Below are 16,707 nucleotides of genomic sequence, written 5' to 3'. Positions count from 1 at the left end.
ATATAAAATCTCACAAGTATTGGCTTTATGGTTATAAATACATTCTAGCAAGTAGGCAAATATACAATTTGGAATCCACAAATAATGAGAATCGATTGTGTGTGTATATACTTGTCTTATCTAAATTAACTGCGGAGGAGAAATTTGCAAAAACTTAACAAATCTTAAAAGATTAAATTGGCAATATTAGCAATTTCTTGGGCAGTCCTAAAATGATTGGAGATTCAGCTTGACAATTTACCTAATGTCTCTATTTGCCACTGTTGATTAAAGGCGCTAATTCTTAGAAGTGCAAAACTGAGACTTTCAGTTCCCAAAAAGATGCATTTCTAATCTCTCCACAAGATTTTGTTGTTCACTTATTAATGTTATGTTCTAGCCTTGTGATTCCCAAAAAGAGAGATCTGATGGTGTCCACATACCCTACCTTTCTTGCTTCTATGTCTTCTTGACATTTAGTACACTTTCTACCATATTACATGTTGGAGAAGCACCACTGTTACATATACAACATTGTTTATGCTTATGAAATTTCATTTAAAAAGGGGAAACAACATCCAAGTTAAAAGCCAGTCAAGTGTGACTATCATCAACAGATAATGTTAGTGTTTACCAATATAGTAGTTAGGTCTAATAAAAAAGTTGAATTTGAGGACCAATTTTCAGAACTTAACATGTTTATCAATAGAACAGCTTTCTTTCACTACAGAGAGTTTGAATTTCCTAGAATTCATATAAATGGGACCATATAACAGGCACTTTTTTCCTCTGGCTTCTTCATTCAGAATAATTATTTAGAAATACATCCATGTGTTTGCATGTAACAACAGCTTATTCTTTTATATTGAAAGACATTTTTCCATTTTAGGAATACACCACAATTTACTTATCCATTTGCCATTTGGGTTCTTTTAATATTTGGCTATTACAAATAAAACTGCTATGAAAACTTGAGTTCCAGTCATTTGTGGACATATAGCTTCATTTCTCTTGGATAAATACCTAGGAGTGGAATGATTAGGTCATGTATTAGATGTATTTTTAGCTTTTTAAAAGCCTGATGAACTGTTTCTAAAGTGTTTGCACCATTTTGTATTCCCATCGATGTCTAAGAGAAACAGTTGTATAAGACATCCTCTTCAGTATTTAATACGATAGATCTTTTAAATTTTAGACTGTCTAATAATATGTGTTGGTATCAAATTGTGGTCTTAATTTATATTCTCCTAAGGACTAATTATGGTGAATATCTTTTCATGTACTTATTTGCAATCTGTAAATCTCCTTTTCTGAAGCATCTTTTAAATTTTTGTCCAGCTTATTGTATTATTGCAATATATTTTTGTGAAATCTTATTATTGGGTTTTGAGAGTTTTTTTAACTTGTGGATATATATTATCTACACATACTAACACACATACACATATTTCCTGTGGGGTGAGGAGGTCCAAATTAATTCTTTCACATCATGATATATAATTGACTCTGTGTAATTATTTTATACATTTCTAGAATCAGTGCTAGTATTTTATTGAAGCTTTTTGAATCTAAGGATATTGTTCTGTAGTTTCCTCCCCTTTTTTATTGCCTTTATTTGGTTGATATGATAATTATGTTCTCCTATAATGAGATCAGAAGTAATCCCTTATTTTCTATATTTTTCAAGAGCTTTTGAAGGATTTACATTAATTCTTTAAGTGTTTGCTAGAGTTCATTCATGAAGGGCTTCTGGGCTTCTCACTTTTGTGAGACATTTTCTAAATTACTAATTCAAATTTTTACTTATATATGTATTCTGATTTTCTATTCTTCCTAAGTCTATTTCAGTAATTTGGGTCTTTCTAGAACTAAAAAAAAATTCACCTAAATAATCTAATTCGTTGTCATTTTTTTTTTCCCCTCAGGAGTATTTATTATCAAGTGACATCAACATTATTGGGAGTAGAATCAGAATACCTCCATGTACAAGGGAAGGTCCAGAGACAGTCAACAGGTCCAAATGACACTGCCCTGGCCCCACGCTAGCCTCAGACAGTAGGTTACGGACGGTCGTTGCTGAGCTGCCTGAAGGAAGAAGGAAAAGGTCCTGTCCTGAGGGTGGTCGGCTATTGGAGCCGGGAGGTTTAGAGTGTTCGATGAGACTGTGCCTTGCGGGAGGTGGGGGAGGCGGGAGGGATGGGGGTAGGGCATCAAAAGCATCTTCACCTAATGGAGGGATGAGAAGATCATAATCAGAGGGCGTCCTGTTGAGTGAAGAACCATGCTTTGGATTGTCCCGAGTTGGAGGCCTGGCAGGTGGTAATGGCACTGAATCAGAGGCTGAATCCTATTCATTATAATTCATTATATTGTCATATAATACAAGTATTTTCTTGTAATACTTTTTATTTCTGTAAGGTTGGCAGCAATTTCTACTCTTTTATTTCTCATGTTAGTAATTTTTGTCTTCTCTCTGGTCAATATGGCTACAGATGTTCCAATTTTGTTGATCTTTTAAAAGAATTGACATTTGGATTCACTGATTTTTCTCTACCATTTTTCTATATTTCATTTATTTACTGGCTATCTAAATGGCTTTCTGTTTTTTTTTTTTTTATTGTAAGCACTGCTTCTCCCATTTTCTGGAAAAAATATATTTTTATTTTCAACTTTACCCTAGGTACTTTGCCTTTGCCATGGCTATCTGGATAAGAGAAACCAGATGTGGTTCCCAATCTATGGATCTTGAATTTTAGATAGAGGATAATTAATCACATTATCAGACCACAAGATGCTTAGTTAAAGCTAATAGTAGTTTTATGAAAAGAAAAAAAGGAAATAATTCTAGAGAAGATATAAAAAAAAATGACCTGATTTAGAGAGAGAACAAAGATTATCTCCTAGTGGAGGTAAAGAGAGGAAGAAGTTAAGATTAGACTTTAGCAGGTGGTGTAAGAGCATAGATTAGGCAACTGTGTATAATAATCATAATAATAACAATAATAACAACAATGATATGTAGCCCTTATTGTTTGCTGGCCATTATTTTAAGAGCTTCATATAACAATCCAACATTCCAACAAACCTAGACAGTTTACAATTTGTTTTAACAGATGAGGCATAAAAATGTGTGTGTGTGTGTGTGTGTGTGTGTGTGTGTGTGTTGTGTGTGATTATATGGAGCTCAGCAGCAAGATTGTGGGGAATTGTGAGAGCACAAGACAAGACAATCGAGTAGAATTGGTAAGCACTTTTGATGACTCCTTTGAGGCTGATGAAGTCAGATTTATGATAATATCGGTAGGAGTTTTGTGGGGTACTTGGCCACTTGGGTGATAGCAGAGAAAGAAGAAAGTGGGCTGCATGAGAGATGAGGTTTTGCTTACGAGGTGTGATTAAAAGACAGAAGAGCAAAGGAGTTTATGGTATGGCCAACAACATTACTGAAATAATGCATGGTAAGAAACTGGAAAAAAAAGACTGGATTGGAGATTAGCAGAAATGAAGGAGTCAGTGGATTCCCTTTTAGCTGATCTGGAGCCCCTACAGAATCCTTGAAGATCTAGGAATATGATTCTTTATATAATACAAGCCTATGCTGTGCTTTGGCTTAACCTCATAAAAATACTATCAGTGTGCTTGAACTCCAGAAAACTGTGCTTGTTCTCAGTCTATAAATCATGACTGAGCTGCTTCTCTTAAGGTGCCAATGATAATCTCAGTGATATCCAATCTCCAGAAGTTTGTGCTTTGTAAGACCTATAAAGCTGAATCCAATAAATCTATTCACGATTAAGATACTTTTTCGTATTCATTAGACTTTCACTTTAATTAAAGGTTTATTTCTTTGTGTGGGTTTTTTTTTTTTAATTCTCTGTGTGGCTTTTAGAAAACATGAAAGTTGAAGCTATAAATCTAAACCTTAAATAACAAGCCTTTCCTTAGGCTTATATATTGACAAAAATTATTACTGAGATAGCTTCAATATTAATAATAACTATTAATAAACAGGTGAAAACCAGTCCACCCGGGGCTCCGGGCAACCTAATCTCAGAGGACACCTCTATTTTCAGCATCAGTGGCCCATCCTTACTAAGATATCTAGAAAAATGTTTGGGGACAAGTGGGGAAAGAGAGAAACTGAGACCCTCAGGCAGAATGGTACTGAAAGGAAAAATGTGCACGGTTTTACGATGTCCTACTCTTCAGATTTTCTTAGGCTCACCAAATCAGTGTGAGGAAGAACATTCCTTGCTGTACATTACTGTGTAATCAAAGTTATTTACTTGCACATTTTGGGGATTGTAAATGATTCTGACCTTTGCTAAACTATTATGCACAGAAAGGAAAACTGTCCCTTTAAAACTTGCCTCTTGATGTTAATAAATTAGGGACCTCTCACAGTTCCTTGCCAGACTCCATTTGTTGTAGTGTTGAATTGAAGTTTCCAGGTGAAATGAACAGCTGCCAAGCTAGCCTTTCAAGAAGCTGCCTTTGGGAACATAATACTTTATTACCCGTATTGTGCCATTCTACACTGAGTAGTAGTTAAAATAATGAGAGGTCTGACTAAGTGATCTATTTCAAGGTCTATTTTCTCCTTAGCTAGAGAAGCACCTTCAGACCATTCCATCCATCTGTTCTTCCTCAGGGCACAAGAAGCAAGTCAGTTGGCTGGAACTAAAGTCTTTCACCTGTTTTTTTTTTTTTGTTTTTTTTTTTTTTTTTTTTTTTTTAAAACTGAACTTATAAACTGAATTCAGTCTCTAATATGTTTATCTAAAACCGAGGTTTTGGCTTCGCTGGAATCACATCTTCTTTCACTAGTCAAGAAAATTTCACATCTGTTTTGAGTTTAAAAGTTTGCCCGTTGGGGATCTCTGGGTGGCTCAATGGTTTGGTGCCTGCCTTTGGCCCAGGGCGTGATCCTGGAGTCCCAGGATCTAGTCCCGCATTGGGCTCTGTGCATGGAGCCTGCCTTGTCTCTACCTCTCTCTGTGTGTATGTCTCTCATAAATAAATAAACAAATAAAAAATCTTAAAAAAAATAAAAATAAATAAAAGTTTGCCAGTTTCAAAAAAAGGAGGATGCCTGGGTGGCTCAGCTGTTGAGTATCTGCCTTTGGCTCAGGGTGTGATCCCGGGATCCTGGGATCAAGTCCTACATCGGGCTCCCTGCAGGAAGCCTGCTTCTCCCTCTGTCTATGTCTCTTCCTCTCTCTCTCTGTGTCTCTCATGAATAAATAAATAAAATCTTTAAAAAAAAAGTTTATCAGTTTCCTGGGCCCACTAATCAAGGGCAGTTAGTTTTTTTTTTTTTTTTAATTAACCCCTTCAAACTTAGCCCCTGGTTTATGACAGAGCAAAACTTACCATTAGTTTAGTTCTATTTCTTGCTGGCAGAGCATAATTTCCTTTTAAAAGATTTTTGGGGAAAGATGCAATGATCTTCAAAGTTGGCTTGAGCATCAAATGGCTTTTATTAAGCAACAGTTTGAGTTGAGAACAAATGAACTGAAAACATATATCAAATAATAGAGGAAAATATCTTTGGAAAAACCATATATTGGATCTTTCCAAAAGCAAAACAATTTAAAATTTGTGGTGCTTGGTAAAAATAAACATGTATGAATTTCACAGGAAGAAATGGAAGAAGTCCAGTTTTCTGGGAAGAATTATCTCTTGTCAGGAAGTATGAAACTTCCTTATCTCCAGGAATAGTGGCAGAGAAATTATGGTAACTAACATCCCTACATGAAGAAGAATTGTACAACTAACTGCAGTGCAGTTTGTTTTTAAAATGAAGTTTTCTGGAATGTAAGGCAAGATTGGAGGGAATGCAATAATACTAGAATTCTAGACACTGTAACGGGCGCTGAGGGGGGCTAATTTTGTCAGGAGCCTCATTCAGTATTCCCAGACACTGCTTAATGCATTCTCTATTCATCCCAGTAGCTGGAAATGGTATTTACCCTTGTTCATCCTGTTCTCTCTCATAGCTTATGGAATGCTCATCCAATGTCTACTATCCAATTAAGCCATTAGCTGTGGTTAATTGGATATATATCAATTATATATAATTTATATATATATAAATAACATATTTATACATATATATATAACATATATATACATTTTTTACTGTATACTTTCTAATCCCAAAATGACATATATATGTATATATATATATAAGTATATATATATATATACTATAAGTATATATAGTATAATATATATAGTATACTATAAGTGTATATAAGTATATATAAGTATATATATAAGTATATAGAAGTATATATAGTATATATATATACATTTTTTTACTGCATACTTTCTAATCCCAAAATGACATCTTCACAGTCTTACCTCCAATTTCAGCCACTCATCTCACAGTGACAAATTTCTTGCCTTGAAGAGTCTTTCATTTTATAAGAGTAAACTTTTCCTCCTATGCTGTAGTCCTTGTGGAACTCACTCATCAAGCAGGTGTTTGCAACCTGGAATGTAGGGAGTTAAGGTCTTTAGGAACAACTTCCATTCAATGGGGTCTGGAGCTGATGGCAAAATGCTTTAGTTTATCCTCAGGTGGATGGACAACGCTGAACTATTGGACTCATTCCTATATGGAATTCTAGACTATTGGTTCTACTAACTACTATATAGTTGTGAAGGTAGCCCATTTTCCGGGTGTTTTGACCAAAATGTTCATATGCACACTGGAAATATCTGAATTTTCTTCTTAGGTTTTGTAGAAAGTTGGTTGTATTGTTGAATTTTGAGTCCTCAGACAGTGTGTCAAAATGGTTTACCTTGCACTCCCCCAGGGGTTCTTTTGCTTTTTGCCAACTGAACAACTGATCTTCATACCTCATTAATACCTTTTACTGGACCCTGTCTCCAGATTTATCCTTGGAATCATTCTTTTCTTCTTTTTAAAAATTTATTTATTCATGAGACACACACACACACACACACACACACACACACACACAGACACAGGCAGAGGGAGAAGCAGGCTCATGCAGGGAGCCTGATGCGGGACTCAATCCTGGGTCTCCAGGATCACTCCTTGGGCTGAAGGCAGTGCTAAATCACTGAGCCACCCAGGCTGCCCAGAAATTCTTCTTTTCTGACAACATCAGAGGTAGTGCTTGCTCCTTGTTCCCAAGGTGGGGTCATGGAGACCCAAGAATATCCCCTTTGTTCTGGAGCTTCATTCATCCACTACCTCTTTCCTGCTGAGTTCTGAGAAGAACATCAGAGTCTTCAGCACTCATTTGTTTCATAGTCCTTTTCTAAAGGATCTTTATTTTTTTCTCAAAATTTCACAGCAAGCTAGCATCTAGGTTTATACATAGCTCTCAAATTGTTGTGTCTCCAGAGCTTGGAAATTCAAACCAGCTGACTTTTGAAATTTCTATTCCAGGATCTAAATTGCTTAGAGATTTTCAAAACCAATTGTACCCTTTGCATTAAGACCTGAAGCAGGAGGTAAATCAAAGTGCCTGGCATCAGGACCTAAGGGTCACTAGCTGCAGCCAAGCATCTCAGAGTTCTCAGGAAAACCAATGACCCTCTAGTGGTCCCTGGAGCAGAGCTCAGCCGAGTGGACCTAATGGGAAGACATTTGACTTTGAAGTTCAAATTCAGTCTACATGTCAAACTCAGAAGGAAAAACTATTCACCAAGTCATATACATCATAATAAGCCTTGAAGGTTATAAGTATTTTTTTTCAGAAAGTTAAATACTTTTTCCTTGTCAGGCTATTATTAGTATACTGTCTAATCCCTACTTACAGTACAGAAGGGGGAAAATTCCATTTGAAATGTAATGAAGTGGATATTATCCCTATTTTATTGATGGAAAAACTGAGGCTCTGAAATAAGTATTTTGCTCAAAACAGAAAGTTAAAAGGTGGTAGAGGTGGCATTCAACCCCAAAACTATTTAATTTTGAAAGCCTCAGTTTTTTACAATACTATGCAGCATCCCTAGCCAAAATAAGCCCAAAACAAAACAAAACAAAACAAAACAAAACAATGCTTTGTTCAAATGGATACATTGTATTTTTACCTTGGAAAGTAAAAATTTACTTATGAGGAATATCACATATCTTCCAGGCTATCAATTTAATGTCATATTAGAAAACCAAAAATATTTACTTATTGTAATGGTGTACATTTCTCTTTGTATCACACACCTAAAAAGTTTAGCACAGACATCTAAAAGTGGAATGGGGAACAAAGTATCCTTTACTATCATTTTGATTTCTTTAGTTGTGGTTATTCTCTATCAATTTGGTGGTGAAGTTTTACTTTCAGTTCCTAAACCCCAAAATAGTAATATGGGATCATGGTGAGGTGAGTAGGTATGGTCCTGGAATGTGTATAAGTTCCATTCTCAGATTTCCTCATATAAGGGAAACAATTTCTGCTACTAGTGAAAAAGCATGGCATGTAGACGGTAACCACAATGAGTTTTTACTTCTATTTCCCATTCTTCCTTTAAAGTTTTATTTAGAGAGATATATTCCTTTCCCTGCCCCTCGGTGAAAACTGGGGCAGATTCATGACTTCTCTGTTCCCATTCAGGTTTAAAAAAAAAGGAAAGAAAAATAGTCAGTTTTATTCATAAAAAGTCATTATTCAGAAATTCAATATCCAGTCAATATCCAAAATTAATATCCAGTCCCATATAAGCATTACAATTCTAACTTAGTGGCAGATCTCCAACTTAGTCGACTTTAGGTTGGGATAGAGGGTAGGGACATGGGTGAAGGTGGACCAAAGGTACAGACTTCCAGTTACAGATAAATTAATTCTAGTGATGAAATGCACAGTATGGTCACTATAGTTAGCATTTCAAATATATATTGTATATTTATAAGTTGCTAAGGGAGTAGATCTTAAAGTTCTTACCACAAGAAAACAGAATTCGTAACTATGTGAAGTGATGGATGGTTAACTAAATTTGATAATTATTTTGAAATATATAAGTATTTTGAGTCATTATGTTGTATATCTTAAACTAATACAATATGTTAGTATATTATATAGTATTATATGAGTAATTAGTATAGTTATATGATTAAATATATCTCAAAAAACTGGGGAAAAGGATGATATGGTTAAGTTTAAATTTTAAAAAAAAGAATCACTGTAGTATATCTGGAGCATGTGTTTGGAAATAAAGACCATACATGCGCACACAAATCTCTGATTTAGCTTACTTCAGACAGAAAGCCTGCTTGGGGAGGGTTGTGAGGTACCTCTATTCTCTGTTTTCTTCATGCTCACATTCTCCATTTTCCTGCCCAGGCAAAGGCTGAGGTAGGTAGGGGTGTCTCTAGGCCAGTTCTTAGGTGCTTTACTTGTGAACAATACGGGCGTGGCAGATGACTTAAGTTAGTGATCCTGAGTGGGCCTCGCTAATGATGAAAGCTAGATCTTTCTTTTGGGGGTGCTTTAGTTGGCCCTTCAAAAGTTACCTGCTTGTTGCCATTCTTTCCTATAGTTGTCATGATTAACTGATTAACTAGAGGTATCTATCTCTCGGATGGTCTCTTGCGACTTCTAATTCAGCCCCCAGGCATCCAGCAGCATACTCCTAGGCTTTCTCCTGAGGTCCCTGTATCCATCCAGAAGACCATACTCGTCAGGACCAAGAAGATTCTGTGCTTACTCTCTGAACCAAAGGCCCAGACCTGCTCAGTGAAGAACACTCCTACAACATAAGGAGTTTTGCTACCGTCTCAGGGCAGTAGGACTAAAGAGAGTCTATCATCAGGGATGCTACTAGGCTGCCCTACTATTGCCTTCTAGATTTCTAGGGACCTGATTAGATCCCAATGTACTTCACTTTATCTTCTTCAGGCAGGAGTCACTACTACTGTCTGTTTTTCTTTTTTTTTTTTTTTTAAGATTTTATTTATTTATTCATGTGAGACACAGAGAGAGAGGTGAGACATAGGCAGAGGGAGAAGCAGGCTCCCTGTGGGTTCAATCCTAGGGGCCCGGGATCACGTTGAGCCAAAGACAGACACTCAACCACTGAGCCACCCCAGGCGTCCCTACTGTCTGCTTTTTGACCTTGGGTAATATATTTCAAAACATTCTGAGTGATTTCTTTATCAAGGATGTTATCTAAACTTTACAAATAAGACAAAAAAGATTACCATGTGTCTTTTCAAATTAGTATCAGAGTATCATCTGACTAACCTGTCCAGAGGCCGTCACTCTAAAAAAAAGATAACATTTTTGATTTACTATTTACCAATAATTAAGTCTCAGACTCTGGAAAGTCAGATATTAACTAAATTAAAACAAAATTTTTTTTGATCAGTAGAGATGCAAACAATCTTTTTAGTAGAGAAAATGACTGATTTCTATGGTTATGATTTTTTGTCCCATAAGATGTTATATAATTTTCTATCTAACTTTGAAAACTTATCTGGCATTTGTTTTTTTTTCCCCTGAATATATATGTATAATATATATTTTATATATTTATATGTATGTTATAGGTTATGTTACATATGCCGTTACATGTTATATAGCATTATATATTCAGTATATTGATTTTATATATATATTGTATATATTTATATACATAAATATATTCCATGTTATATAGCATTATATATTCAGTATATTGATTTTAAATATATTTGTCACCAGGCTAGTTGCTCATTAATGGATTAAATAAATTATTGACCCAGACTCACTGTTATTTTGTGTGAGAGTTAACTTTTTGAAAATTATATTTTGATACTCTTGAAGCTCCCTTTCTAAACTTGAAATTAGAAGGTGTTGCCTTGCTTCTCATCCCTTGGAAGAAGGATGGTGAGATCTCAGCAAAGCAACAGCTCTGTGTAAAGAACTGTGTTCACCAATCTCTTTTGCAAAAGCCTCTCTTCACACTCTGGCCCCTTATTACGTTCATGAAGTAGATGAAAAGATTTGGGATTCTGGGAACAGGTTTTGGATCATTTCATTTGAAAATTGGCATATGGAAGGTTTGTCTCTCACTTATGTTTGACTCCATGATCAACTATCATATTGACAGTTCAGTCAGCCTGAAACACAAAGTCATCCTCTAACTTCTTGTTTTCCTACTAACAAAATAAAAGAATAAACTGACTGGACAAAGGCAGTTATGATTACTTTTGACTTTTGACTCATTTGTAGGAAACCAAGTTCTCACATTTGGAACACCTTTTTATTTAAGAAATCCTTTTAATTCTCAATGTGGATTCAGCTGGCAATATTCTTTGAACCTCACATTTTCAAAATATTTATGTCTAGAAACTTCTGAAAGAGGTCAGTATCGATTGGTCTGGCTTCTATCATCTGTGAAGCTGAGGATGCTTCGCTATTTATGTAGAGCAGATACAAGGCAGGTGGTGAGCAAGGGCATAGAGGACAGACTGTGACCTTATCTCAAATATTGTCTTCTTATATATGTAACATAATCGTTCTGTTTAAAGTGACTTTGAAGACTATTAGACTTCCTATGTAAAACCTATATTCAAAAATACTTTCTAAAATCCTTTATAAATGATCAACTGGGAATCATTTAACTGATTGTTATTCTGACCCCTCACCATGTTTTAATATCAATTATTGAGATGTGCTCCAGTAACATAAAAAGTTCTGTGGTATGTGTCTGTATACAACCTGAAAACTTGAAGACAAAATAAATGCAAGACATTTCATTTAACATAGACTCTGAACACAGTGTGAGTATTTGCAATTACTGACTAAGCAAGATTGACAAGAACTTTCAGGCTGGGATTGTCTTTGCTTATTGCATTTCATTTTCAGATGATCAAAACTTTGGAAAATGATAATGTCAGTATAGGCAAGCCCAAAGAGGTTGCAATCTTTGGTTAGAGGCATAAGGTGATGTAAGCTTAACCATTACGAGATTTCTACAAAGTTTTAGATTTTTTAAAAAGGAAAAACATTTGTTCATTGCAAACATTAGGATCCAGAGTTGATTGATTATCCTTATAGTGCTATATTTTCTTGGAAAATACTAAATACAAAATAGTCCTCCATTTTCCATTTTATATTCAGGCCCTGCAATCTTTAAAACGTTTGAAATGCAAGTTGTAAAATGCAAGTTTAAAAGAGAATTCATTGTGCCAGAATTGACAGAGGGCAGAAGAAAACTTACAAGCTGTCCTCTAGTCGATTCAGAAAGTAATTAATTGCAGCTGCTGTTTTGCAGCAAGCTGGGGAAATGTCACCAAATACAGAAAACTCCAAAAAGAATGACAAGGCCTTCCTGTAATTTTCCCAGCCTAAACAGAAATGAGATGAATGCATTGTGACTGCTGTAGGTAATGAGACTTTGTAAGATTATTATAAATAGGGTGCATAATTAGTGTTCTACAGTTCAGTAAGCATTTTGTGTTGTTTTTGTGAATTTGGAGTAGGCCCCTATGGCTTGACAAAACATTCACTCTCTCTAAACCAGGCAAACATCTTGGCTTCTGACACTGCTTCCAAATACACTGACCGTCAATTACTTGTGAAGATAAATTTAGAAAAGAATCAAAACATTAACGACAAGAAGAATTAACAGTGAGTTAGTGGCTACCATGTGTCAGCAATGTGCTATTCACTCTACAAACTACACATCACCTGTATTATCTCATTTAACCTGCATCAGGCAATTATTGCTATCCTCTTTCATAGATGAGAAACTTAGGTCTGAAGAGGTAAACTTAACCGATATTCATAGATAGCAAACTATTTGAACCTACATCTATATAATTTGAAATTCTTGATTCTCTGAATTATACCATCTTACTCTCCAGGTTCTGCAATGGATGGAAATTTATATTGTGGATTTTTTCCTTTGAGAAGCTCTTTGGAGTTATGTTTAGTATGCTTTTTAGTGAAAAATGTTCCAGAAGAGCAAATGCATTCACTATGGAGAGGCTGGGGAAGGGAGGCATTACAAAGGAAAAACAAAAACATGTTGAAATTGTTAATAGAGGAGTGTCAGGCATCATCCATCATTCTGTACTTGTATTTGTAAAAGGGAACTCATAAATATCCAAAAGTTTTCATTTATTTTTGGTAAGGATTAAAAATAGGAAGACTAAAAATAATATGGCTATTGATTCTAAAATGAAAAGAAGGCATATCAGCTTAGAAGAACCCAGTAAAAAGGAAGAAATACATATCTCTTTGTATCAAGAAAAAAAAAAAAACCCTGTAATTTAGCTCACAAATGTCATGACCAAAGACATTGAAAACTATGGTATGAACTAAGGATCTGTATAATCAGGGACTCATGGGAAAGAAAATATAGGGAAAGAGAGTAAGCCATGTTTCTGAGGAGCACCTTACCATGTATTAGTTGGGAAATGTTATAAAATAATGCAATCAAAAGGCCCAAGGGACAAGGGCTTAAGAATTACAGAAGCTTACTATTCTTTCACAAAATAGTTAAAAATAAGAAGCCCATAACCACTAGGAAAACTCTGTCATGCTCAAGATATATCTTCATTTCTGGATGCTTGGCATCTGCATCTGCATCAGATGTGTATGTGCCAGTCAATGGCAAAGAGGAGAGGGTCAAGGAGAAAGCAGACTTAGTCGTCTATAATTAAGATCCAAAAGTGGGACATAAACCACTGCTGCTTAGAACTTGGTCATCTAGCCACAAGGGCTCCTAATTGGCCATGTGCTCAGCTAAGACTCTGGAAGGAGAGTATGAATATCGGTGGACAACTACCAATATCTGCCATACTCAGCCGGGAGGAAAGAAAGTAGGTGGCTTAGCCAGAGGAAACATCATTGTCCAAAGTTTGAATTGAGGATTTCCTTCTGTCTCCTCAAACTCTCTCCTCTTTGTCTGGATACCTTTTTATCCTATCTCTGGAGGACTGTAAAGTAGAGAAAAGAAATAAATAGTTGTTAAGCATGCACCTTAAATGTTAAGGTGTTTTGGTGCCAAAATCCCATCATTCATCATTCCACCTTTTTCAGGTTGATAACGTTCAAAAAACCAAAACAAAAAAAATAAGTAAATGAAAAATAAAGGGCCAACATTATTTATTGTCAGACAAAATATTATACAAGAAACATAGGGCTTTTCTAGATTTCATTGTTTTCTTCAGGAAATATTAGCCTGAAAGCCAAAATATATTGTCCTACATCTTTCCATTTTTTTGGATCTATGGAGTCAACTCTGAATCTCTTTATCCTATAAGTCATATGAACAAGAATGAAAAGTATGCTTCACACACACCCCTCCTCCCCCAATCTGAGATGGAACTGAAAGTGAGAAGAGGCTGGTGGACCCTGTCCAACGTGTGCCTACCTCATAACTTCCAGACACAGAAAAGAGATTGCTGCATTTGGCTGAAAGAACTGAAACCAGGGACCACTAATGGTTGGGTGCATCTTACGTTACATTCACTATTTAGCTCTGACCAATGACTTCAGCTTCTTCTCCTTTTGGGGAGGTAGTCAGCAATTGGTAGAGACAGAAAGGATGGTAAAGGCAGAATTTCTTTCCTTTTCAGATTGAAGTATGAAAAAAAGAATAAGAAAATAACACACTAGCCACTGCAGAAGAAAGTACAACAAAACAAGCCATACAGCCACTGATTGGTCCCTTCTACTAAAGTGGTAATTCAAAAACCAAAAAACTTCAGGAGGACATAAAATAAGCCCAGGTATGATTTCTATATGTTGGAAGAATCTAAAGGAAACAAGATGAAATACACATCCATACCTCTTCTGTTCTTGGACACAGGAGAAAACATGCTACATAAAACCTGGAGAGTAAGCATTTTTGATCTGGGTGAGTTGGGATGAAGAATTCCCTGCTATCAGTTATGAGTGGTCATGCTCCTCCATTCAAGAAAGGCTGTTGTTCGAGATAAGCATATATGACTTGACCTGCTTGTGTGTACTACACCTTAAAGATTGTTTCTAGGGACCCTAACATGAGCCTGCGTCTTTTCTTTATTTACATCTCACTATTCAGATGGCTGCTTGCTGAAATTGAAGGGAAGTTAAACTGAATCTTTCAACTTGTGGTCTTGATTAGTCTATGGACCCAAATCCTAAATTTAGTATGTGTGATTATAAGCCTCATTTTCCCATTATTAAAATGAAAATACTAACATATTGAAATCATTGGATCATTATGAAGATGAACCAGCATTATGAACACCAGGCATTTAACACAATACCTGATGTGATGCAATAATGTAATACATTATTAAAATTGTTGTTATGGATTTCATTTGCCATACAATATTGTAAGTTCTGAGGATGAAAGAACAATTAGCATATTTTTTTATTTCAACAGGTATACAACCTAATAGAGAGAGATATGGTATTTTGAAGAGATGGGGGTTTGGGAGTCCTCATCTGATTAAGGGGCCCTGAACCAAGAAGCAGTAGAGTTTGAAAAGCCAGTAGCTTGAGGTACACTCACCAGCCAAAGCGGGGCTGGTAGGGTGCCAGGGATAGAGTGGAATCCTGATCTTTGTTGTCTTCTTGACCATTTTCTGTTTTGACAACAAACAGATCTCCGCAGGTCAGAAATAGAAAGGTCATTGATATTTCAGAATTTCAAGAATCTGATGATGCTGATGAAGATTATGGAAGAGATTCAGGCCCTCTAGCTAAGAAAATTCACTAATTTTCCCAGGAAGCAAAAATAAGAGGCAATTTGGAAAGAATTCACAGGAAGATAGTGAGGACTCTAAAGAAAAAGATGTGGAGACCAAGAAGGGTGATTCTCACTCAGCAGAGGACAGTGAAGATAAAAAGATCATCAAAATATGTGTCAGCAATGGCAAGCAGCCTCTAAAGCAGCTTCTAATCAGAGAGAGAGAGATGCTCATGAAAGATGAGGGCAGTGAAGAACAAGAGGAGGTTGAAGCACCACTCCAAGAGAAAGATTCCAGCAGTGATGAAGATTTCCTAATGGAAGACTATGATGATAGTGACTATGGCAGTTCCAAAAAAAAAAAAAAAAAGAAAGAAAAAGAAAAAGAAAAACAAAAAGATCCCTAAGAAGTCCAATCCTGAGATAAAAGAAAATGTCCAAACCTAAGCCAAAGGCTACAGTGAGGCCAAACCCTGTGAGAGGCAAAGGGAAGGTAGGTCACTCCATAGCTTTAATGGTATCAAAGGAAAAGGCTCCTTCTCCCAAAGAAAAGGAGAAACCAGATAGCCCTCCAGAAAAGAAGCCCTCTGCAAGCCATCCACCTGAAAATTCTGGGGATAAAGGGTCTGAAGATGAAGCTCAGTCTGTGGAGGATTAAAAAGTAATGATGGTTGGGGGAGATATTTTATTTAAAAAAAGAGAAAAAAAAAAGAAAAAAGGAAAAAGAAAATCTACTTCAGATAGAACATAGTTTTGGCTATGGCTTGATTCATGGACTTTCAGTGCTTTTATCCTTTTCTTGAAAAATCTCTCTTTTTAAAGAAAATGCTTAAATTTAATTTACTTGTCTATTGGTCCTCTCTTTGCCATCATCCCTCTTTCTGACCCTTTCCCAATAAAGCCATGTGAAAGTAATCACTGGATTGACTGCTTCATCTTTTGATTTTTTAATGGAGTATATGACAATTGTAAAGCAGTAAGATTTGAGAACACTATGGAAATTTCTTTTTTTTTTTTTCCTAAACAGTAGCAAGTTGAACCACAATCAAAAAACATAGAAGGGTTTTAGTTAAAAATGATTGCTTC

General features: G+C 35.8%; 1 pseudogene; it reads left to right on the top strand.

Moving 5' to 3' along the window:
• The first annotated feature begins 8,331 nt into the window (after positions 1-8,331).
• LOC121477410 lies at positions 8,332-16,279 on the top strand (annotated as a pseudogene).
• Positions 16,280-16,707: the final 428 nt, after the last annotated feature.

Source organism: Vulpes lagopus, chromosome 2 (assembly GCF_018345385.1).
Source record: "Vulpes lagopus strain Blue_001 chromosome 2, ASM1834538v1, whole genome shotgun sequence".
Taxonomy (NCBI): domain Eukaryota; kingdom Metazoa; phylum Chordata; class Mammalia; order Carnivora; family Canidae; genus Vulpes; species Vulpes lagopus.
The sequence above is the reverse complement of the archived record's forward strand: the minus strand, read 5'-3'. Positions and strand labels throughout refer to the sequence as shown.